At 46.8% G+C, this 25459-nt stretch overlaps 1 protein-coding gene across 1 annotated transcript in view; it reads right to left on the reverse strand.

Annotated features, from left to right (window-relative positions):
* LOC139749447 (pseudouridylate synthase RPUSD2-like) overlaps positions 1-25459 on the reverse strand; it is a 623283-nt gene that overhangs the window by 343687 nt on the left and 254137 nt on the right. The window lies entirely within an intron of this gene.

The raw sequence follows: 25459 nt of genomic DNA on the forward strand, positions 1-25459 counted from the left end.
TAAACTCTACATACGCCTTAGCTTGGTTTCAGGGGCCAGTCTCTACCCCCACAGCCTGGGCCTCAGACTAAGCTCCTTCCCGGGCAAAGGTCTGGTAACGCCACAGGGAAACATCATTACGACACGAACAGCTGATGTTAACGATGCCAGACAATGACCTCCGAAGACGTCAGGTGATCAAACAGGATGTAAACAATCCCACGGAGCGATCAACTGAGGTTGTAAACAAATGGTATAAAAAAAGGACATAACATACACAACTCGCAATAAAAAAAAAATGAAAAACGTTATATCATACAACAAGAGTATAATAATTTCACATAAAACTACGCATTTAAAAAAAAATGTAGTCAAATATATATTCATGGCCATTTTTTCGAACGTTTACAGTAAAAAAAATCCTTTGTGCAACAGAAATATATCATATCTATTACTCGTGTGTGTGTGTGTATATATATAATATATATATATATATATATATATATATATATATATATATATATATATATACGTGAAAAAAGTAAATATAAACCACATATTCCCTCATACGTTCGTCTGCATATCAGTACAAGCAGAGTTACCTGACCCCGGACGGAGATACCAGCCCCCCAACCTGAGCACGACGGTACGACCCCTGGATACTGAAATGACCTGACCTCTGACCTGACACCTTCAGAATCAGGTCAGAGGTCACGCCCTAAAAGAAAGAAAGAAAAAAAAAGGGATCGTACCGTCGTGCCACACCCACCCACGGTGCTCAACAAGCTTATAACAAGCACTCTGACGTAACGAACAGACAAGCTAAATCACAGGGAGCACAGATGGGGTCGACTCTCTTGAATCACTTCAACAACTCCGACTTGATCCTTACGGTCAACAGGGGACAGGGCGTCTCGAGACAAGGACCCGTGCCAGACGCAGGAGGCCTGATAGATTCGTTCTAGCAGCAGCCTCGTCGTGTGGCCACACCAAGTGAACACCGCCTCTGCTTGCGTGTGCTCCTGACCAGCGTCAACACACACTAGGTCCTCCACCACCTCACACACACATCAACAAGTGTTGATAACGTCCTAAACCACTAACAACAACCTGGATCAAAAGGGGTTCCTCTCTGAAAAAAGGTTTCGCACAACGGAGTAACTGTTTACAGCTGGTGACTGGTGGTCCTGTAACTGTATACAGTTCATATGTGGTCGTACTGTAACTGTATACAATTCATATGTGGTGGTACTTTAACTGTATACAATCGGGAACTGTTTTTACTGTAACTGTATAAAGTTTATAAGTGGTGGTGGTGTAACTGAATAAATTTCATAAGTGGTGGTGCCGTAACTGTATACATTTCATAAGTGGTGGTGCCGTAACTGTATACATTTCATAAGTGGTGGTGCTGTAACTGTATACATTTCATAAGTGGTGGTGCCGTAACTGTATACATTTCATAAGTGGTGGTGCCGTAACTGTATACATTTCATAAGTGGTGGTGCCGTAACTGTATACATTTCATAAGTGGTGGTGCTGTAACTGTATACATTTCATAAGTGGTGGTGCCGTAACTGTATACATTTCATAAGTGGTGGTGCCGTAACTGTATACATTTCATAAGTGGTGGTGCTGTAACTGTATACATTTCATAAGTGGTGGTGCTGTAACTGTATACATTTCATAAGTGGTGGTGCTGTAACTGTATACATTTCATAAGTGGTGGTGCCGTAACTGTATACATTTCATAAGTGGTGGTGCTGTAACTGTACACATTTCATAAGTGGTGGTGCCGTAACTGTATACAGCTGGGGACTGTTTGTACTGTAACTGTATACAGTTGATAAGTGATGGTACCTTAACTTTATAGAGTTGGTACTGTAACTGTAAACAGCTAGCAAATGGTGGTACTGTAACTATATACAGTTTCATGAACGTGAATACAATATACCTTTATTTATACAAGAGACTATATACCAGGCAGCACAACATGTACGAGGGAGCCCCGCCAGTGGCAGCCAGCCATGGGACACCCACTTTACCCCCACAAATCGACGTGAAACGTAAAACTGAATAATGATGATTCAGTCAAATGTATGGTTATAGTTATGTGGGCCAGTGACCAGGGTGTAACCGCGGCCCTCTCCCACAAGCCGTGTTTGATGTGGTTCTCAGCTGGGAGTTGGTCCTGGTGACGTCAGATGACTCAGCTGGTGGCGAGGCCTGGAGGGACACCAACCCGAACGCCACCATCCGGTAACACTTGTTCACCACTGGCGTCTTAGCTACGTCTCTTCCTTGCATATCAACTGACTGTTCTCCGTCTTCTATCTCATACTTGTATCTCCCAGATGATGTGATTATTATACGAAATTGCACTTGGGAACTAATCGTGTTTCATTTTTCTGTGGTTTTATGCATTATATATATATATATATATATATATATATATATATATATATATATATATATATATATATATATATATATAATAGCATAGCGGTAGCGATCCCGCCTTCCAGCATAAGGACCTGGGTTCGAATCCTGGCTTTTAGAGGGTATAACGTGTTCTATGAAAGTGCGCGTTCACATGCACTATATTCGTGTGTGTGTGTGTGTGTATATATATATATATATATATATATATATATATATATATATATATATATATATATATATATATCCATCGATTTATATATATATATATATATATATATATATATATATATATATATATATATATATATATATATATATATATATATATCCATCGATTTACATTGTCTAAAACAATAAGGCGATAATGTAATTTACAATACCAAAACCTCACGGATTTGCTTTACAATTCCTTCCCCCCCCAAAAAAAAAATATACATACTCCAGTAAAAGAGGGAAAAAAGTACGATATCCAACCAGCGAACAACACAGCCATCAAGACAAAACTCGAGGAGAAGCCATCACGTGCCTCTGACGCCGCTAATTACCAGCGCGCAACTTCCCCAGCGTCCGAACGCTGGCACCAGCCGGTAGAGAGGAAACGGAACAACTCGGGCCAGCAGAGTTGGTCTAGATATGTTGCTGTGTCGCTGACAACCATCGCAAAGTAATTATAACTTTCCCGAATGTAATTACTGTTATAGGAAGATGCATTTCATGATGACAGTAATGATAATAATTATAATTAAAATATGAGCATACAAAAATTTTGATACTACAGGATCATAATTAATACATCAATAATGCTAATAATAACATTAATAATAATAATAATAATAATGATAATAATAATAATAATAATAATAATAATAATAATAATAATAACTCCCATAGGGGGGGGGGGGGGCATGTCGGAGAGGGCGACTAACTGAAGCAGTGGAAGGCGCGCCTGGACATCCTCCCTCCTGTATTATCTCTCTCTCAGAGAACAGGAGGAGGAGCAAAAGGAAGAGTTATTTCTCGAAGTCTCGGCCCCTGATGCTACCTCGCAATGGTGGAAAAAAACGTGAGTGTTTCCTGGCGCTACCTCGCACACGCGGGAAACATCGATTAAGTATAAGATAATGATATCAATAATAATAATGAACTAATAATAATAAATATTATCATATTATCATTATTATTACTGCAAACTTCCGCTTCCGCATCCTTCAGTAATAACCCCCCCCCCCCCAACCTCTGTAGAGACATACCCAGTGGGTTTCTCCAGTTCTCCAGTGGGTGGGGTGTGTGTGTGTGTGTGTGTGTGTGTGTGTGTGTGTGTGTGTGTGTGTGCATGACTCGTCATACATGCAGGGGTGGTACAGAGCTGACCTTTACGGTCCCGGATGTTTAAAGAGATTCATCTTACTCTATCATCATTATCATTAACTTTATCATTATTTCATTATTCTTTATCCACTTATTCATAAATTCTTTTTTTTTTCGGTATTATACAGTGAGCCATATGTCCTCCATGGCGAAGGAGGAGGAGCAGGCATGTCAAACGTGACCTGGTGCTGACTGTGACCAAGACGAAGGTGACAAATGTAAAAAGGGTGACCCGGGAGGAAGACGTGGCAGAGCGGGTGTGACCTGGGAAGAAAGACCTGACGGAATGAGTGTGACCTGGAAAGGAAGACATGGAGTGGGTTCGACCTAAGGAAGACCGGAAGTCGTGGGTTGACCTGGGAGGAAGACCTGACATTGTGGATGACCTTGGAGGAAGATCTGACGTCAAGGGTTGACCTGGGAGGACGACCTGACAGTGGGTTGACCTGGGAGGAAGACCTGACAGTGGGTTGACCTGGGAGGAAGACCTGACAGTGGGTTGACCTGGGAGGAAGACCTGACGTCGTGAGTGACCTGGGAGGAAGACCTGACGTCGTGGGTTGACCTGGGAGGAAGACCTGACGTCGTGGGTTGACCTGGGAGGACGACCTGACAGTGGGTTGACCTGGGAGGAGGACCTGACAGTGGGTTGACCTGGGAGGAAGACCTGACAGTGGGTTGACCTGGGAGGAGGACCTGACAGTGGGTTGACCTGGGAGGACGACCTGACAGTGGGTTGACCTGGGAGGAAGACCTGACAGTGGGTTGACCTGGGAGGAGGACCTGACAGTGGGTTGACCTGGGAGGAAGACATGACAGTGGGTTGACCTGGGAGGAAGACCTGACGTCGTGAGTGACCTGGGAGGACGGCCTGACAGTGGGTTGACCTGGGAGGAAGACCTGACGTCGTGGGTTGACCTGGGAGGAAGACCTGACGTCGTGGGTTGACCTGGGAGGACGACCTGACAGTGGGTTGACCTGGGAGGAAGACCTGACGTCGTGGGTTGACCTGGGAGGAAGACCTGACAGTGGGTTGACCTGGGAGGAAGACCTGACGTCGTGGGTTGACCTGGGAGGAAGACCTGACGTCGTGGGTTGACCTGGGAGGACGACCTGACGTCGTGGGTTGACCTGGGAGGAAGACCTGACGTCGTGGGTTGACCTGGGAGGAAGACCTGACAGTGGGTTGACCTGGGAGGAAGACCTGACGTCGTGGGTTGACCTGGGAGGACGACCTGACAGTGGGTTGACCTGGGAGGACGACCTGACGTCGTGGGTTGACCTGGGAGGACGACCTGCAGCCGGGTACATGACGGGGCGGGCCACAGTGCGGGCTCAGCCCAAGAAAGTGAGCCATCAGTGGGGCTATAAGGAAGGTATTCCAACTTTCATCTATCGTGGACTCGCCCCTCGGGGCTGCCTCGGAGAGAGTCCGGCGCATCAATATGCAAATAGCTCTCGCATTCTTTTCACATCCGACATTAAGCCTGTGCGAAAATGCACAGTGCAATGGACTCTTGAGATTCTGGGGTAAGAAAAAAATGCACAAGTTTCTGTACGGTAAATGAGAAAACGTGGACATATATATATATATATATATATATATATATATATATATATATATATATATATATATATATATATATATATATATATATCTATGGTGAAATCGTACTTCAGTCGGAGTTCATATATTTATGGAATACTTTGAGATTGAAATCTTAACTTCAATCAATAATCATCCATAAGTTTGGTTTTGATACGTGGCTGATGTGTGGTCCTTGTGGCCGTCCTCCCTGGACTGTGATGTTTTGATGAATCAAACAACATCCACCCAACCATCAAAGTCAAGATGGAATGGGGAACAGAAGACAAACTTCCCTTTCTTGATGTTTTGATAACTTGGGAATTTGATAATTTGTCCTCAAAGATCTACAGGAAGCCTACCAACTCTGAGAGCTGTATACATTATTTCTCAGTACGTGATTCTTCTATATAAATGTCTGTAGTTATGTCTATGCTTTTAAGAACACTACGGATATGTGATCCTATAGGCCTGGTAGACGTATCATTAAGCAAACATTTTATCCCAACTGGTTTGTGAACAAAGCTTACTGGAAAGCTAGGAAGACATCTTATGTTTCTTGTAACAAAAATGTGACAAATAAGGATACGTCTGAAGGATTAGTATTGCCCTATTCTCCCAACTTAGCTAATCTAAGACATATACCAAATAACGGTGCTTGTAATGCTGCCTTATAGTACACATAACACCATCAATAAGACCTTAGTAAAAAGTAGGCCAAATCATTCAATAATTGGGAGTGTTTATGCCATCAAATGTAAGGCATGTAAAGATATACACTGGCCAGACCGGAAAACCTGTAACGGAGGGATGTTATTGGCACCGTCAAGCAGTACGCAGGAAAGAACACAAAATGCGATCGCCAAGCACTGTCATGATAAGATCACCCTGTGCACCTTAATTATCCAGTCATTCTATACTACATCCCTCCGCTGATTATACAACCCAACACCGTCACTGAGTCTGTCTTAATTACAACGTCATTGAGTCTGTCTTAATTACAACGTCATTGAGTCTGTCTTAATTACAACGTCACTGAGTCTGTCTTAATTACAACGTCATTGAGTCTGTCTTAATTGCTAATACTAAGAACTTCAATTTGTCCCCAGGAAACTTCAAAGCTTGACCTATCATTAACCAAATCATTATGAGAGAATTGACAAGAAAAAAAATAATAAGAAAAGTGGTCCCTGACACACCTAGCTACCCAGGTCAACCCCCGTCACGTTACCCACCTTAACCACTCTTCCTTTTACGGTTACTGTCGGTCAGGCCAGTGTGTGTGTGTGTGTGTGTGTGTGTGTGTGTGTGTGTGTGTGTGTGTGTGTGTTGTCTATGTTGGTAGACGACAGACGGTACTTCTGTTGTGATGCTGAGATGTAAATAAACTTATCAAATAGTGGCACCTGATGAGGTGGACTGTCTCCATGAAACATGTCGTTGCCACACGTACAGAAAGATTACATATCAAATAAAAGTATTTGAACTCCTACTGAAGTGCTATTTCACCTTCATAACTTTCATTACGGACTAGCGTGATCATCATAACTATCCATCTATCCATGTATGTATGTATGTATGTATGTATGTATGTATGTATGTATCTATCTATCTATCGAGAGAGAGAGACACGCCGAACGGAAAACAGGTAGAAAAAAATACCTTGCAGGATTAATAACCTCGAGGGAAACTTCTATAGGAAATTCATAAGGTAGCATGAACATGAATATGTCACGCATCCCATCACCAACGACATCCATCCCTTCACTTTCTGCTACAAAGGAAATACTGAGGATGAACTTGAGCTGCAGCCTCTCGACGTCCCATGCCTATATTATTGCTGATGTTGAAGAATGATACAGTAATTCTCAATTACTGTCTCAAAGCAGGTGACACGGGTTAATCAATGTTAGTACGAGAGCGCAGCCTGGCCAGGGAGAGACCAGTAGTTGAGAAGGTAGCATGATGCACCACTGCATTATGATGACCGAGTTTGTTTGTTTTTTTTTCTTGTTGATGGCTCTAGTCACAGACTAAAGGCCACATCAAAGCCGGGCCTTAATTGAAATGTAGAGAGAATCATGAAACGGAAAAACAAAAGACACAAAAGACAAGTGAAAGTATTTACGAATTTTGAGAAGGTGAAAAACCTGTCTTTGAAATGTGTCAGGTCATAGTTATTGGGGAAGATATGAGGCGGTAGAGAGTTCCAAAGCTCCGACGGGTATGGAAAGAAGCAAGTATCAAAACGGTCCACCTTCGACTTGCCGATCGCCACACAATAATCATGTTAGGCAGCAGCTTGCTAAGTATTGCGTGGTCTAGCTAGTGGTGGGGGCACACAAGCAGCCAGTTCTCGGGAGCAAAAACCAAAGAAATAACTATAGAAGAGGGAAAGAGAACCAACATTGCGGCGTAGGGCTAGAGGGTCAAGTTTGGAAGTTAGCCTCGGAAAGTTTATAAGACAGAGAGCTTTTGACTCAACTCTAGTCAAGTAAGGATGAAGAGATAGAGCCACCCAAAATGTGTGAGCAGTACTCCATACAAGGACGAATCAATCCCTTGTATAAACGGAGCAACTGTTCAGAAGAGAAGTTTCGGCATCTAAACAAAACATCCAGTTTCTTAGAGGAAGACCTAGCTATTCCTATAATGTGGGATTTCCAAGAAACAGTGGATGTTACAGTAGTACAAAGTATGTTCAGTGAGTCAAAAGGTGGAATAACAAAACTGGCAAAGGAGTGACGAGAGTTGTGAGGAGCTTTCGATAGAGAGATGGGTAGAAATTGGGTTTTGGAGGCATTACTCTTGATATGATTTTGTGTACCCCACTCAGATATCCTGTCCAAATCTGTTTGTTTATTGAGGAAGCTGTGTCAAGACGAGACGCAGATCGAGTGAGAGAAGAGGGAGCAGAAGAGAAGGATGTGGATAAATGTTGTGTTGAGTCGTCAGCGTATGAGTGCATTGGATTATTTTTGGAGGACAGGAAATCGTTGAAAAATACAGGAACATTGTAGGGGACAGGATAAAACCTTGAGGGACACCGCTGCTGATGGAGGAGAGAGAGAGAGAGAGAGAGAGAGAGAGAGAGAGAGAGAGAGAGAGAGAGAGAGAGAGAGAGAGAGAGAGAGAGAGAGAGAGAGAGAGGGGGGGGGGGTGGCTGATCCATCAACAACCACCGAGATAGATCGGCCAGATAGGAAGCTAGATATGTAGGAGCAAAGTGAGGGAAGGAAGCCAAGTGGGGAGCTTAGAGATGAAACCCGATGCCACACATGGTCAAAAGCCTTAGATATGTCACGGGCAACTACACATGACTCGCCAAAATCTTCCAGGGATGATGACCAGACATTAGGAAGATAGGAAAGAATATCACCAGTGGATCTCGCCTGGCGGAAGCCATACTGATGATAGAAAAGACTGTGATTTTTGAGGTGTTTAAGGATATGGGAGTTGAGGTAGAATTCAAAGACAATGGAAATGGTAGATGTCACAGGAATAGGACGATAGATAGAGAGGTCAGAACAGTCACCCTTCTTTGGTATGGGATGTATCAAGGTCTGCTTCCAAGGAGAAGGAAAGTTCTGCTTTTTGGTTTTTAAGCAGAAGCGGAACAGATGAGCAAGCACAGGTGTAAGTTCGGAGGCACACTCTTTCAGTAGCCGCGGATGGATGCCACCCACATCTGACCGGCTACTGGAGGAAACAGACGGCCACCCGAGTCTGACTGGCCACTGGAGGAAACAGACGGCCACCCGTGTCTGACCGGCCACTGGGGGAAACAGAGGACAACCAAAGTCTTCCAGACCACTGGGGGAAACAGACGACCATCCGAGTCTGACCGACCACTTGGGGAAACAGACGGCCACCCGAGTCTGACTGGCCACTGGAGGAAACAGACGACCACCCGAGTCTGACCGGACACTGGGGGAAACAGACGGCCACCCGAGTCTGACTGGCCACTGGAGGAAACAGACGGCCACCCGTGTCTGACCGGACACTGGGGGAAACAGAGGACAACCAAAGTCTCACCGACCACTGGGGGAAACAGACGACCATCCGAGTCAGACAGACCACTTGGGGAAACAGACGACCACCCACGTCTGACCGACCACTTGGGGAAACAGACGACCACCTACCACTGGGGGGAACAGAACACTTCCGAGGAGGGAGGGAACGGACAGACACCAGGAGTTATGTGGCGCCAAGTTGAAGAAACAGATGCGACAGAGACAGGCAGCGGGGGGAGGAAAAAGAATGCGACACACGATAATGGAGGCAGGGAAAATATCTTCACAGAGAATATAACAATGGAGACATCCACCTGGCCCTCCCTCCCCCTCACAACGAGCCAGTGGGCACCGGCCCTTAGCCTCATCAAGAGATTCACACAGTAAGTACGTAGCTTCCCTCCTCCTCCTCCTCGGATGGGTAACTCTCGTCCACGACCAGCTACCGTCCAACGCTCGCTGATCCACGATGACTTCAACCTTTCCCTCTTCACGTCATACGTCAGGACACAAACCCAATGATCAAGCTTTGCATCATGATATATATACGAGTACACATTCGTGTTCTTAATATGTAGTGAACTACATACTCAAGCACCAGATCAGGCGTAGCTGATTACACATTCTTGATCCAGATATGTTTTCAACTACACATTCTTACATCAGGAACAAACACCTAACACTACTGATGGGGGTTCCTGGCGACCACAGACTCGGCCCAGTACACCCAGTCATTAGTACAGGAGCCCCCGAACACCCCAGTACACCCAACACCCTTGGCTATAGCAGACACTTACCCTCTGACGCAACACGGCTGCCAACAAAATCAGTGTCTTCCTCCTCCCACAACACCCGCACACGCTACACCCTCCTACCTACAACACCTTTTATACACACTATCCCTCCCTCAACACCCGTTACAAACTAAACCCCTCCTACAATAGCCATACACATTACACCCTCTCAGCATACACATCCGCCCCTCCCCCACTACACATCAAAGACTGTATTTCCACAAATCAACGCATCATACATCCTCACTCATATCTCAGCACTGTCCCAAACTTAGCGACAATACACATTTCCGACATCATCAACTTTTACCCTCCCTGGCTTGATATGAACAATATAAATGTTTCTATCTACACTGACTTACCAAATTTTTGCAATTAATCTGACCACACAGGGCCATTTTAACTCCTATCAGCGAATCAGAAAGGTTTAGTAGGGTCTACTAAGTACCTATAGAGAAGTCTATAAGAGTTTACTAGCTATTATGACAGGTTTCTAGTTATTGATGTAAGTCTAGAAGAGTTTACTAGATATCTACTCAGGTCTAGTAAGGTCTACTAGCTATTTACACACGTCTAGGAGGGTTTACCAGATATTCATACGGGTCTAATAGGTTTTACTACCTATTCAGACAGGTCTAATAGGATTTACTAGTCATTTTAACGGGTCTAATAGGGTTTACTAAATATTCAGACCAGGAGGGTTCTTCATGGTTGATGACCTAACGACCAGATTTACCTCCCAGTGTAAAACATAAACCACATCTTGATCTATAAATCAATCGTTTTCTCTTTTTTCTGATTTCAGTCCTTTCAAATGACTTTAAAACCACAGATTTAAACCACAGTAACCACACACCACTGCTCTACACCCTTCAACACCCAGCCGCGGGATCTGTACACCCGAGGAATATACGTATATACCAACCCACTACAACCCAGGTACACACACACACATAGGGACACTACACATGGGGAAGGTGTTCCGGTCCCTCAGGCAACACCGACCCACGCTAAACTGAACTGTTGAAGTTCCTGCCGACCGAACCCCCAGCTTGGCTCTGTTAATGAGGACAAGCTTGTCTGTCCCCGGGCACCTAACATAGCAAGGGAGGTACCCAGTCAAGAAGGAGAGCGGGTGATTGTGGAAAGGTGTGTGTGTGTGTGTGTGTGTGTGTGTGTGTGTGTGTGTGTGTGTGTGCTTGCCTAAATGGAACAAAGACGTTACTTCATACCAACCCCAGTACGAGCATGGAACAGAATCTTCCTCTGATGACGTATCCTGCTGGACAACGTCAAAAGAAACGCAACACCTGCGGGATATATATATGATGTAGCGTCGCACTCGAGGGTCAGATTAAAGTGGAACATCAAACTGGTGAAGGAAGGACTTGAATACAGTTTTCGTAGGAGGACAGGGAAGGTTAGAGAATTTAATAATAGCACGAGACGTCACATGTGAAGATACGGACACGATCTATGCAAATGGCATGAGAGATGAAGGCGCGGGGCAAGATAATATGAAGACAGGATATGGAACAGAGTAAGATCAAGATACGGCTCAAAACAGGACGGGATTAAAGAAAGGGGTAAGATAGAGCGGCTGGATAACTCTTGTGTGTGTGTGTGAGAGAGAGAGAGAGAGAGAGAGAGAGAGAGAGAGAGAGAGAGAGAGAGAGAGAGAGAGAGAGAGAGAGAGAGAGAGAGAGAGAGGCAGGCAGGCCCCGAAAACTGGGTTGGAGGGAGGGTGGAGCAGTTTTGATCAAAGGCCAAGAATAATGGACAGGATCAGGCGGACGGGATAAAGCCGCAAGACAGATGCCGGGCCTGATGTGGGGCCAGGATAGACGGGGGAGGATCAGACGGGCAAGAACTGATGGGACAGACGGGGTCGAGCAAGATGGAAAGGGCAAGATCAAGAAGGGCAAGACACGGAGACACAGGAAATGACACAGATGTAGGACGGGTGTGAGCAACACTGCGATAAGCATAAGGGGCAGGATAAGAGCAAGATAACGAAACACGGCAGGAACCTGGATAAGAGATAAAAAGGGGATGTAGTATGAAGGGGCAGGAAGATAAGAGATAAGAAGGGGATGTAGTATGAAGGGGCAGGAAGATAAGACATAAGAATGGGATGTAGTATGAAGGGGCAGGAAGATAAGAGATAAGAAGGGGATGTAGTATGAAGGGGCAGCAAGATAAGAGATAAGAAGGGGATGTAGTATGAAGGGAGCAAGAAGATAAGAGATAAGAAGGGGATGTAGTATGAAGGGGCAGGAAGATAAGAGATAAGAAGGGGATGTAGTATGAAGGGGCAGGAAGATAAGAGATAAGAAGGGGATGTAGTATGAAGGGTAAGGAGCGGGACTTGTCAAGACGTACGCCATCATACGCAGGTATGATATGATCACTGCAGGTGTTACCGGACCCCGCCGGCTAGTGAGATTGTCATTTTGGGCGAGGTTGGTTGTACCTCTGTGTATGGACAGACAAACGGGACTGCAGGCTCCTCGAAGACCCTCTCGCCCCAAAAGGGAGTTCATCATTTCCATGCTCCTGAGTGGGGAGCAGCCTCGAACAACAACAAAAATAATAATAATAATAATAATAATAATAATAATAATAATAATTATAATTATTATTATTATTACTATTATTATTATTATAGTAAAGCCACATCCTTTCAAACTAGCCGTAACCACAATGGATATTAATAAGTCCATCCGATTAATTCTGATATATCTATCATTCAGAAACTACGATAAATCATTATACATATACGTAATACATATGATAAATGTATACACACACATATCATGTACTGTATCTACTGCACTTTCTACGAATACTGCATGGATAAACAAAAACTTACTAGAGAATTTCTGATCAATAAAGTACGTACATTAAAACTTGTACTTTGCCATATTCAGTAAATGCCTGCAGTCAACAAGCTGTATAAACCTTCAACTGTCAAACCCAAGTGTTTTAATCCTACGTTGGGTCAGGTATATATCACCTGTTCGTCGTCTACCAATCACAACTTTTAATTAACCACCTCAGCCACGATACAGGTGTGCGCGCGCGCTTGTGTGATCACAAGGAAACAGAAAATACAGATTGCCAAGCGCTAGCGTATTATCACATCGTCAGGAGTGAGGACAAAATAGAGAGAACCACACAATACATGATACACCAGCCGCCACTGGGCGGGGCAGACATATGAATTAAGAAATTGGGGATGAGACTGGGGTTACCTGTGCTATAATCCCTTCATGTGTTTCTCAATTCATTCACCTACCCCGTCCAGGGGCGGCTGGTATATTATATATTGTGGTTCTCTCTGGCTGCACTCACTCCTGACGGTGGAATTGTACTAGAGCGACGGACGCTTCGTATTATCCGTTTCCTTGTGGTTTTACCTGCACATCTTACATGTGTCTCGAACACTTGCTCCGTTTATACAAGGGACTGATTCGTCCTTGTATGGGAGTACTGCTCTCACATCTGGGGTGGTTCTAGCTCTGCATCCTTACTTGACAGAGTAGAGTCGAAAACGGTCCGATGTATAAACTGTCCCAGGCTAACTTCCAAACTTGATCCCCTTGCCCTACGGCGCAATGTTGGTTCACTTTCTCTCTTCTATAAGTATTACTTTTTTTTTCTACCGAGAGCTGGCTACTTATGTGCTCCCCACCACTAGCTAGACCACGCAATACTCGGCAAGCTGCTGCGTCACATGCTTATTGTGTGGTCATCGGCAACAGTAGAGTGGGCCGCTTTGATAACTGTTTCTTCCCCTACACCTCGGAGCTTTGGAACTCTCTACCTTCACATGTCTTTCCCAATAACTGTGACCTGGCACATTCAACAAGACAGGATTTTCACTTCCAAAATTCGTAGATATTTTCCCTTTTCTCTTCATTATTTCCTTTCATTAACATCTCTATATTTCAACTGAAGCCCGGCCTTAATGTGGACTTTTGTTCATGACTGAAGCCTACAACGTAAAAAAAAAAAAAAAGAAAAAAAAAAGTGGCCTCAATGAAAATTAAAACAGATAAAGGAGAAATCTATGATATTTACAGAAAGTTATGGACCACCTAAAGGTTTGCCTGGAGTACAATAACATAAAGCAGACTACAGACCTTGCCTTGTGCAGTACACGTTTTAACCAAGTCCCGGTACACCCAGGTGTTCCTTCACCCAATACACCTCAAGTCTGCCCCGGGCACATACCTGCAAGGAGAGAAAACACTTGTCAACAATGAAAGTAATGGTAATCAGGCAGTGAGTTGCCTACTGAGTTAGTTACCCTTAAGAGAACAATCACGAACCATCGGTATGATGCTTAACCTGACCAATTTGTGGTCAGGCCTTTAAAAATGCCGGGTCATCATATTCCAGCTGGGGTCGTGCTCAAGGGTCGTGTACCATCACATTCAAGAGGGTTGCAGTGGGAGGTCAGAGTAAGGAGGTGTGTACCATCGGCGTCTGGATATTTTACCGTCCGCCCACACCACATGTGGCTAGTGTTCACCACTCGTGCTCGCTGCCACGAGATCACACACAGTTACAACTATTTTTTGTTTTCCCAGTGTACCACTCAAATGTGTCTTGATTTTCCCAGTGTACCACTCAAATGTGTCTTGATTTTCCCAGTGTACCACTCAAATGTGTCTTGATTTTCCCAGTGTACCACTCAAATGTGTCTTGATTTTCCCAGTGTACCACTCAAATGTGTCTTGATTTTCCCAGTGTAACACTCAAATGTGTCTTGATTTTCCCAGTGCAACACTCAAAAGTGTCTTGATTTTACGTAGTTTTATTGAGGGCTTTCCCACTTTTACAGACGTTTAACCCTCAATTATATTTTGTCACAGTTCTACTAATATGTTACACACTTTTACGTAAATGTGACTCATGGTTTTTTTAGGTTTATATTCTTTTTCGTACCACTGATATGCAAATTTTTTTTTATACATATATAAATATTCCACATACATGTTATGCAATGAGTGCATTCTTAACATAGTTTTATTGTTAGTGTGTACATCCCAACACAGTTTCACTCTTAACCTACAATTCAAACACAATTTCACAGTTCGTGTTTACCATCCCAACATCACTTCACTCTCATCACTTCACCACATTTTCTACAGACGTGTCACCTTTAACAATATATCATCACCCACATATCTTTTCCATCTATTTTTGTTTTCCATCTTTTTACGTCATGAGTTAGGACCACATCCCATGACCTCACTGAAACCTCCCAAGTCATCTTTATTTTAATGTCGGCAGCAACGTGTGTTTGGCCGTAATTTCTATCCTTCATTACTTCGTCACTTTTACCGTCATTCTTCTATGTTTCTTCCCCCTCGACGAACTACAGTCCCGTGTGGCGGTGTTCGGCTTCGGTTCGCCGGCCCGGGTTGTGTGTTGTGAACGGCTGGATACACTACATACGGGCGTCGTGGTCTGATGGATGAAGGGCGCTGTGGCGCACTAACATACTGCTGGTGTCGGCTTCACTACACTACTCCCCCACGTTCCCGGCGGGATACGTAATGTGGTGCGACTGTATATGGTACGTCGTACCATATTCTGCAGGTAATGAGTTACTTCATGGTATGGACGACACGTCGTAAGAATGTGCCACTCCCCCAAAAAAAAGATGTGTACGGCATGTCATTCCCTGTCGTGGTGATATGGTCTGCTGAAAGTAATGAATAAGTTCGTCTCCATTATCTCCTGCCATCCTACGTTAATCTCCATTATCTCCTGCCATCCTACGTTAATCTCCATTATCTCCTGCCATCCTACGTTAATCTCCATTATCTCCTGCCATCCTACGTTAATCTCCATTATCTCCTGCCATCCTACGTTAATCTCCATTATCTCCTGCCATCCTACGTTAATCTCCATTATCTCCTGCCATCCTACGTTAATCTCCATTATCTCCTGCCATCCTACGTTAATCTCCATTATCTCCTGCCATCCTACGTTAATCTCCATTATCTCCTACCAGCCTACGCTAATCTCCAGCCATCCTAAGTTCGTCTCCATTATCTCTTGCCTTTCTAATTTAGTCTCCATTATCTCCTGCCATCCCACGTTAATCTCCATTATCTCCTGCCATCCCACATTAGTCTCCATTATCTCCTGCCATCCTACGTTAATCTCCATTATCTCATGCCATCCTCTGTTAGTCTCCATTATCTCATACCATCCTACGCTAGTTAGTTGGACTATGCACATTTGCCCACCAAGAGACGAAGTACAATTAAGGCCAAACGATTGCAACTTTCTATTTTCTGACTCGAACAGACAACGTCATGAGTGGACGGTTCTTTGTTATCAACACAGAAACATCAGACGAAAGGGCACAGCAGGGAACTAAGGAAAGTCATATTGAGAAACAAGAGAGTCACAGCGAAGAACTAAGAGAAGTCACAGGAAGGAACTATGAGAGGTCACAGTAAGAAACTATGGGAGGTCGCAGCAAAGAACTACGAGAGGTCACAGCGAGGAACTATGAGAGGTCACAGCGAGGAAGCAGAAGAGGTCACAGCAAATAACTACGAGAGGTCACTGAATGAAACTACGAGAGGTTACTGCATGAAACTACGAGAGGTCACTGCATGAAACTATAAATGTTAGAAAAGAAAAAACCTGAGACAGCAATACTTTGTGAAGAGCAACAGAAGACGAGACCACGGTAAGTGTGGTGGAGGTGACCGTAAACAATGTAGAGGAATCTGAAAACGTTATCTGAAGGCCATGGCCGCTGTGGAGAGAGGGCCCCACCCACACGTGCACAACTCCCTCTCCCGAGGTACAGTTACGTAATTACACACTAGAACAAACACACAAACACACACAAAGAAAAGCCACTCCATTCCCACCCCCCAAACCTTCATTTTTTTTTGGCGTCCGAACCATTTCGCAACTACAGGACAGAGAGCAAAAACGACATAGCCGTCGCCCGTGTAGATTACTTCAAAGCCGACGGCTGGAGGGGATCTCAGAGAGAGAGAGAGAGAGAGAGAGAGAGAGAGAGAGAGAGAGAGAGAGAGGCCTACCCTCGAAGGGATTCAGCCACAACGGCAAGGGTAGCGCGCAGCGCCCGTCGTGCTTAATGAGCAAGACCGTACTCAACTGCCACCTGCATTATATATATATATATATATATATATATATATATATACTATTTGCCATACCCCGAGTTAGCGAGGTAGCGTTAAGAACAGAGGACTGAGCCTTTGAGGGAATATCCTCACTTGGCCCCCTTCTCTGTTCCTTCTTTTGGAAAATCAAAAACGAGAGGGGAGGATTTCCAGCCCCCCCCCCCCCCCCCCCCCAGTCGCCTTCTGCGACACGCAGGGAATACGTGGGAAGTACAAAGAATTCCTGGTTCATCTAGGACTGACGTCAACCACTTGTCAAGTATTCCTTTAAATGATCCATGCATGTTTTCCCTTCCTCCTGGCAGTATACTGAACAGCCACTCCAGCTTCCTGCTTGGGCCCGTCATGCAATTTTGCCTGACATATTTTCCAGTATGTTCCATGGTAATCCTCACGACTTAATTACTCGAGTCTTATCTGACCAGAGGCTTACAAATTTATATATATATTTTTCCTTGATACCTTCAATGTGTTGCTATGAATAGATTTTCACACATCTCTCTGTTGTTTATAGTTCACATAATTCCATTTCTTTCACTCTTTCATGGTAGTTCATATGTTTCATCCCCTCGATATTGCTTGAGAAGCGCTGCTGAGTTCTATCTGTGAGTATTGAAATTTTGTTATATATATATATATATATATATATATATATATATATATATATATATATATATATATATATATATATATAACTCCTACACCTATAACATCAACACAAGAGCAACACACAAACTTAACTCAGTGCCCAAGAACACAAATTGGCACCAGTTGTGGACAATTCTAAGAATCCCTCACCATCCCATACAAGCTATTCTTTCACTCCACCGTAAACTACGCCTCACCTGCCTAGTCTTACACCATCTCAAAGGCAAACATGACGAAGCTGCTGACCACATAAAGTAACGCACTCGGCGCAATCTCTCTGGCCGCCTAGCATCCACACACACACGGAACACCTACACAATGAAACATAGATCCTCCCAATACAGTCCCACATTAGCATGCTCGGCATTCAGTTCTATGCAGAAGAAGTGAACCTCTACCACGCCACTCGCTAAAACTAACCACCAACCCCAAAGCAGAAATGAAAACCTTACCCCTGCCTCACACTTCAGTAAACTCTACTCACATATCCCCAAGGAATATAACACACACACACACACACACTGCAAAAAACAACAACTACACATATCTCTTACCACTCTGATCTATGAGGTTCATATCTCTCTCAGTGTCACAAGAAGCCACGGAAGGAGCCAGTGGTCTGTTGGCGTCTGATTTCCTTTGTAAGCCCTATTCCGTCTCAAACCCTAAGCGATCCTATACACACCTATCAGAAACTACACTCACCAGACAAACACGGGTCACACTCGCAAGTCTACACTCTGGATATCACCCACAACTACACACGCACACACACCACATTCCAAGACCCTTCATGCCCACGATACAACGACCATAAAGAAAACACAAAGCACTTGTTACTCAAGTGCCCTGCCTGCACTCTGCACATACAACATCACAACACTTTAAAAAAGACATTGGAACCCACATACATCATCACAACACTTTAAAAAAGACATTGGATCCCACATACAACATCACAACACTTTAAAAAAGACATTGGATCCCACATACAACATCACAACACTTTAAAAAAGGCATTGGATCCCACATACAACATCACAACACTTTAAAAAAGACATTGGATCCCACATACATCACAACACTTTATAAAGACATTTGATCTCATATACAACATCACAACACTTTAAAAAAGACACTGGATCCCACATACAACATCACAACACTTTAAAAAAGACATTGGATCCCACATACAACATCACAACACTTTATAAAGACATTGGATCCCACATACAACATCACAACACTTTATAAAGACACTGGATCCCGACTGGTGGACGTGGCCAGGGTTCCCGAGTCCTGCAGGCGCCTTAGAGCCACACACGAGGTTACGCCCCGGGGGCAGGAAGGAAGAAAGACACGTACAATGTGTGTGTGTGTGTGTGTGTGTGTGTGTGTGTGTGTGTGTGTGTGTGTGTGTGTGTGTGACTAAAGCATCACCATGAGGCACAATCCATCACTTCCAGGTAACCAGTTATGTATACCCGGTCGATACCAAGACGAGGAAGAAGAAGAAGTAAATCCATTCCCGGCTTCTTCTATTCTGTCGCCTGGCCTCGCCTCGCGTCGTCGTCGCTATGTACGACCACAACGGATCAGAAGCACGGGGAGGATCCACTCCTGTGTTGTGTCCACAGAGGTGATTTTTGCTTATGCCATGACGGTATATTGGGGGGATGAAAGGCGTATGACTGTCTATGGCAGGTCTGAACTCAAATAACATTGCCGTAATCACAGTAGGTGTGACGTCAGCAACCCTAGCATTGTCATGGCGGGTGTGACGTCAGCAACCCTAGCATTGTCATGGCGGGTGAGACGTCAGCAACCGTCGCCTTATCATGGCGGGTGTGACGTCAGCAACTGTAGCCTTGTCATGGTAGGTGTGACGTCAGCAACCGTCGCCTCGTCATGGCGGGTGTGACGTCAGCAACCGTCGCTTTGTCATGGTGGGTGTGACGTCAGCAACCGTCGCCTTGTCATGGTAGGTGTGACGTCAGCAACCGTCGCCTTGTCATGGCGGGTGTGACGTCAGCAACCGTCGCCTTGTCATGGCGGGTGTGACGTCAGTAACCGTCACCTTGTCATGGCGGGTGTGACGTCAGCAACCGTCGCCTTGTCATGGCGGGTGTGACGTCATCAACTGTAGCCTTGTCATGGTAGGTGTGACGTCAGCAACCGTCGCCTCGTCATGGCGGGTGTGACGTCAGCAACCGTCGCCTTGTCATGGTGGGTGTGACGTCAGCAACCGTCGCCTTGTCATGGTAGGTGTGACGTCAGTAAAGGCCGACCGACCAGTGACATCAGGGTTGAAGTCAGCAACTGTAGCCTAGCATTGGTGGGTGTGAACATAATATTTTTTTTTCCAATATATATATTCGCCATTTCCCGCGTTAGCAAGGTAGCGTTAAGAACAGAGGACTGAGCCTTAGAGGGAATATCCTCCTCACTTGGCCCCCTTCTGTGTTCCTTGTTTTGGAAAATCAAAAACGGGAGGGGCGGTATATACCAATATATACCTACATATGATGTCGTATGCAGGGACAAACAGACACGTAGACGGACACACACAACCGCATACACACACGGTGACGCTGTGTACACACACACACACACACACACACACACACACACACACACACACACACACACCTTCATAAGATCACCACAATAATCAACTTAGTTTCACGTTACTTTGAGCAATAGCCACAACTTATTACTTAACAGAATAAATAAAAATGAGAAGCTGAACAGCATCTACTATGTGGCAGGGTAATGATTTACGCCCCCGCGGCCGGACAAAATCGTTTAGAAAAAGAAAAAAAAAAAAAACTAAAAATTTAACAAAATCAGAAGACTATAAATATATCCCCAATCTGGCGTTCTCTCCTCACGGAAGCAGCTCGACCATCACCGTAAATCTGAGCTAAAATCCCCTGTAATTTCTAGGGTATTACGACTGACCTGTCGGCTCAGGGGGAGGGGGTGTAGCACTGCCTTGCTCCAGCCCTCCCCTGACACGCCTGCCAGACGTATGATAATCGCGGGAAATAAGCCGGAGTTAACCGAGGAGAGAGAGAGAGAGAGAGAGAGAGAGAGAGAGAGAGAGAGAGAGAGAGAGAGAGAGAGAGAGAGAGAGAGATGGCCGCCCAGGATCCTACACTACCCCAGCCTCAAGTCAAGTCGACATTCAAAAACATTTTTTCGCCGGACAAAAAAAAATTTTTTTTTTCTTTTTTATAGAAAACATCTGGCTATATCCTTCCCGCCCCAGGGGCGACCCACGACAGCTGGCAGGAGTATTTCAACTACAACACTACACCCAGGGTGGAGGGATCACTACACCCAGGGAGGAGGGATCACGACACCCAGGGTGGAGGGATCACTACACCCAGGGTGGGGGGATCACTACACCCAGGGTGGAGGCATCACTACACCCAGGGCGGAGGGATCACTACACCCAGGGTGGGGGGATCACTACACCCAGGGTGGGGGGATCACTACACCCAGGGCGGAGGGATCACTACACCCAGGGTGGAGGGATCGCTACACCCAGGGTGGAGGGATCACTACACCCAGGGTGGAGGGATCACTACACCCAGGGTGGGGGATCACTACACCCAGGGTGGAGGGATCACGACACCCAGGGTGGAGGGATCACTACACCCAGGGCGGAGGGATCACTACACCCAGGGTGGAGGGATCGCTACACCCAGGGTGGAGGGATCACTACACCCAGGGTGGAGGGATCGCTACACCCAGGGTGGGGGGATCACTACACCCAGGGTGGAGGCATCACTACACCCAGGGTGGAGGGATCACTACACCCAGGGTGGGGGGATCACTACACCCAGGGTGGGGGGATCACTACACCCAGGGCGGAGGGATCACTACACCCAGGGTGGAGGGATCGCTACACCCAGGGTGGAGGGATCACTACACCCAGGGTGGAGGGATCACTACACCCAGGGTGGAGGGATCACTACACCCAGGGTGGAGGGATCACGACACCCAGGGTGGAGGGATCACTACACCCAGGGCGGAGGGATCACTACACCCAGGGTGGAGGGATCGCTACACCCAGGGCGGAGGGATCACTACACCCAGGGTGGAGGGATCGCTACACCCAGGGTGGGGGGATCACTACACCCAGGGTGGAGGGATCACTACACCCAGGGTGGGGGGATCACTACACCCAGGGTGGAGGGATCACGACACCCAGGGTGGAGGGATCACTACACCCAGGGCGGAGGGATCACTACACCCAGGGTGGAGGGATCGCTACACCCAGGGTGGAGGGATCACGACACCCAGGGTGGAGGGATCACTACACCCAGGGCGGAGGGATCACTACACCCAGGGTGGAGGGATCGCTACACCCAGGGTGGGGGGATCACTACACCCAGGGTGGAGGGATCACGACACCCAGGGTGGAGGGATCACGACACCCAGGGTGGAGGGATCACTACACCCAGGGTGGGGGATCACTACACCCAGGGTGGAGGGATCACTACACCCAGGGTGGAGGGATCACTACACCCAGGGTGGGGGGATCACTACACCCAGGGTGGGGGGATCACTACACCCAGGGTGGAGGGATCACGACACCCAGGGTGGAGGGATCACTACACCCAGGGTGGAGGGATCACTACACCCAGGGTGGAGGAATCACTACATCCAGGGTGGAGGGATCACTACACCCAGGGTGGGGGGATCACTACACCCAGGGTGGAGGTATCACGACACCCAGGGTGGAGGGATCACTACACCCAGGGTGGAGGGATCACTACACCCAGGGCGGAGGGATCACTACACCCAGGGTGGAGGGATCGCTACACCCAGGGTGGAGGGATCGCTACACCCAGGGTGGAGGGATCACTACACCCAGGGTGGAGGGATCACTACACCCAGGGTGGAGGGACCACTACACCCAGGGTGGAGGAATCACTACACCCAGGACGGAGGGATCACTACACCCAGGACGGAGGGATCGCTACACCCAGGGTGGAGGGATCACTACACCCAGGGTGGAGGAATCACTACACCCAGGGTGGAGGGATCACTACACCCAGGGTGGAGGGATCACTACACCCAGGGTGGGGGGATCACTACACCCAGGGTGGAGGGATCACTACACCCAGGGTGGAGGGATCGCTACACCCAGGGTGGAGGGATCACTACACCCAGGGTGGAGGGATCGCTACACCCAGGGTGGAGGGATCACTACACCCAGGGTGGAGGGATCACTACACCCAGGACGGAGGGATCACTACACCCAGGGTGGAGGGATCACTACACCCAGGGTGGAGGGATCACTACACCCAGGACGGAGGGATCACTACACCCAGGGTGGAGGGATCACGACACCCAGGGTGGAGGGATCACTACACCCAGGGCGGAGGGATCACTACACCCACGGTGGAGGCATCACTACACCCATGGTGGAGGGATCACTACACCCAGGACGGAGGGATCACTACACCCAGGGTGGAGGGATCACTACATCCAGGGAGGAGGGATCACTACACCCAGGGTGGAGGGATCACTACATCCAGGGTGGAGGGATCACTACATCCAGGGAGGAGGGATCACTACACCCAGGGTGGAGGGATCACTACACCCAGGGAGGAGGGATCACTACACCCAGGGAGGAGGGATCACTACACCCTGGGTGGAGGGATAACTACACCCAGGGTGGAGGGATCACTACACCCATGGTGATGGGATCACTACACCCAGGGTGGAGGGATCACTACACCCAGGGTGGAGGGATCACTACACCCAGGGTGGAGGGATCACTACACCCATGGTGGAGGGATCACTACACCCAGGGTGGAGGGATCACTACATCCAGGGAGGAGGGATCACTACACCCAGGGTGGAGGGATCACTACACCCATGGTGGAGGGATCACTACACCCAGGACGGAGGGATCACTACACCCAGGGTGGAGGGATCACTACACCCAGGGAGGAGGGATCACTACACCCGGGGTGGAGGGATCACTACACCCGGGGTGGAGGGATCACTACACCCAGGGAGGAGGGATCACTACACCCAGGGTGGAGGGATCACTACATCCAGGGAGGAGGGATCACTACACCCAGGGTGGAGGGATCACTACACCCAGGGTGGAGGCATCACTACACCCATGGTGGAGGGATCACTACACCCAGGACGGAGGGATCACTACACCCAGGGTGGAGGGATCACTACACCCAGGGTGGAGGCATCACTATACCCAGGGTGGAGGGATCACTACACCCAGGGAGGAGGGATCACTACACCCGGGGTGGAGGGATCACTACACCCAGGGATGAGGGATCACGACACCCAGGGTGGAGGCATCACTACACCCAGGGTGGAGGGATCACTACACCCAGGGCGGAGGGATCACTACACCCAGGGCGGAGGGATCACTACACCCAGGGCGGAGGGATCACTACACCCAGGGAGGAGGGATCACTACACCCAGGGTGGAGGGATCACTACACCCAGGGTGGAGGGATCACTACACCCAGGGCGGAGGGATCACTACACCCAGGGCGGAGGGATCACTACACCCAGGGCGGAGGGATCACTACACCCAGGGTGGAGGGATCACTACACCCAGGGTGGAGGGATCGAGTTATAAACGAGTGTGTGGACACCATGACGCAAGTCTTCACTGAGCCATCGAGGCAGAGCGACGCCGGACCATCCAAACACAAGAGGAAATCAGATTCTACTAAAATAACTTACATGATCAGATACTGTATTAAATTGGTCTTATTTAAAACACCAAATGATAAGTTACTGTATCAAACACATTTCAATAAAAGCCGTAGACAGGGAACGATATAACACAGATTTTCGTAAAAACCTTAAAACCATAAAAGAAACTGTTTATAAAAAAGAAATATTTCAATATAAAAACTTCAAAGGCCACAAAACAGAAAAACACAAACGAACCATGAGCTACGGTGTTTACTCTCTGTTATACTGCACTCGTATATCTCTTTTGAGCAAAGTTCTGGACAGATCAATCAAGAGTGTAGAGTTACCGAAGGTGCGTAACTTACGAAGGTCTGACACAACTTAAACATGATCTTACGTAACTCCACGGGATTCCAGCTAACTCGGCAGGGTTCAACACCCCCTGTAAGAGGTTTCCGGTACCTCAAGGGTGTTGTTGAGCTGAAGGAGGTTTTAACACCACCCTCTGTCACGTCTCCACAGTTGCCCTGTACGGTTTAAATGCCGCCTGGAAACGATTAACGCACATGACGAAAGTGGACGGTTTTTTTTGGCAGGGTACAGAGCCACACGGAGGACGTACGGTTACGTTCCTTGGGGGTCGTAGTGTCTGGTAGGGAGAGCGGTGCGTCAGGCGCGCAAGTCATGCATGACGTAACAACTTTCTGCGATACGTTTGTCTGCGTTAGGTAAGTGTGTGTGTGTGTGTGT

Source organism: Panulirus ornatus, chromosome 7, assembly GCF_036320965.1.
Source record: "Panulirus ornatus isolate Po-2019 chromosome 7, ASM3632096v1, whole genome shotgun sequence".
NCBI classification, from domain to species: Eukaryota; Metazoa; Arthropoda; class Malacostraca; order Decapoda; family Palinuridae; genus Panulirus; species Panulirus ornatus.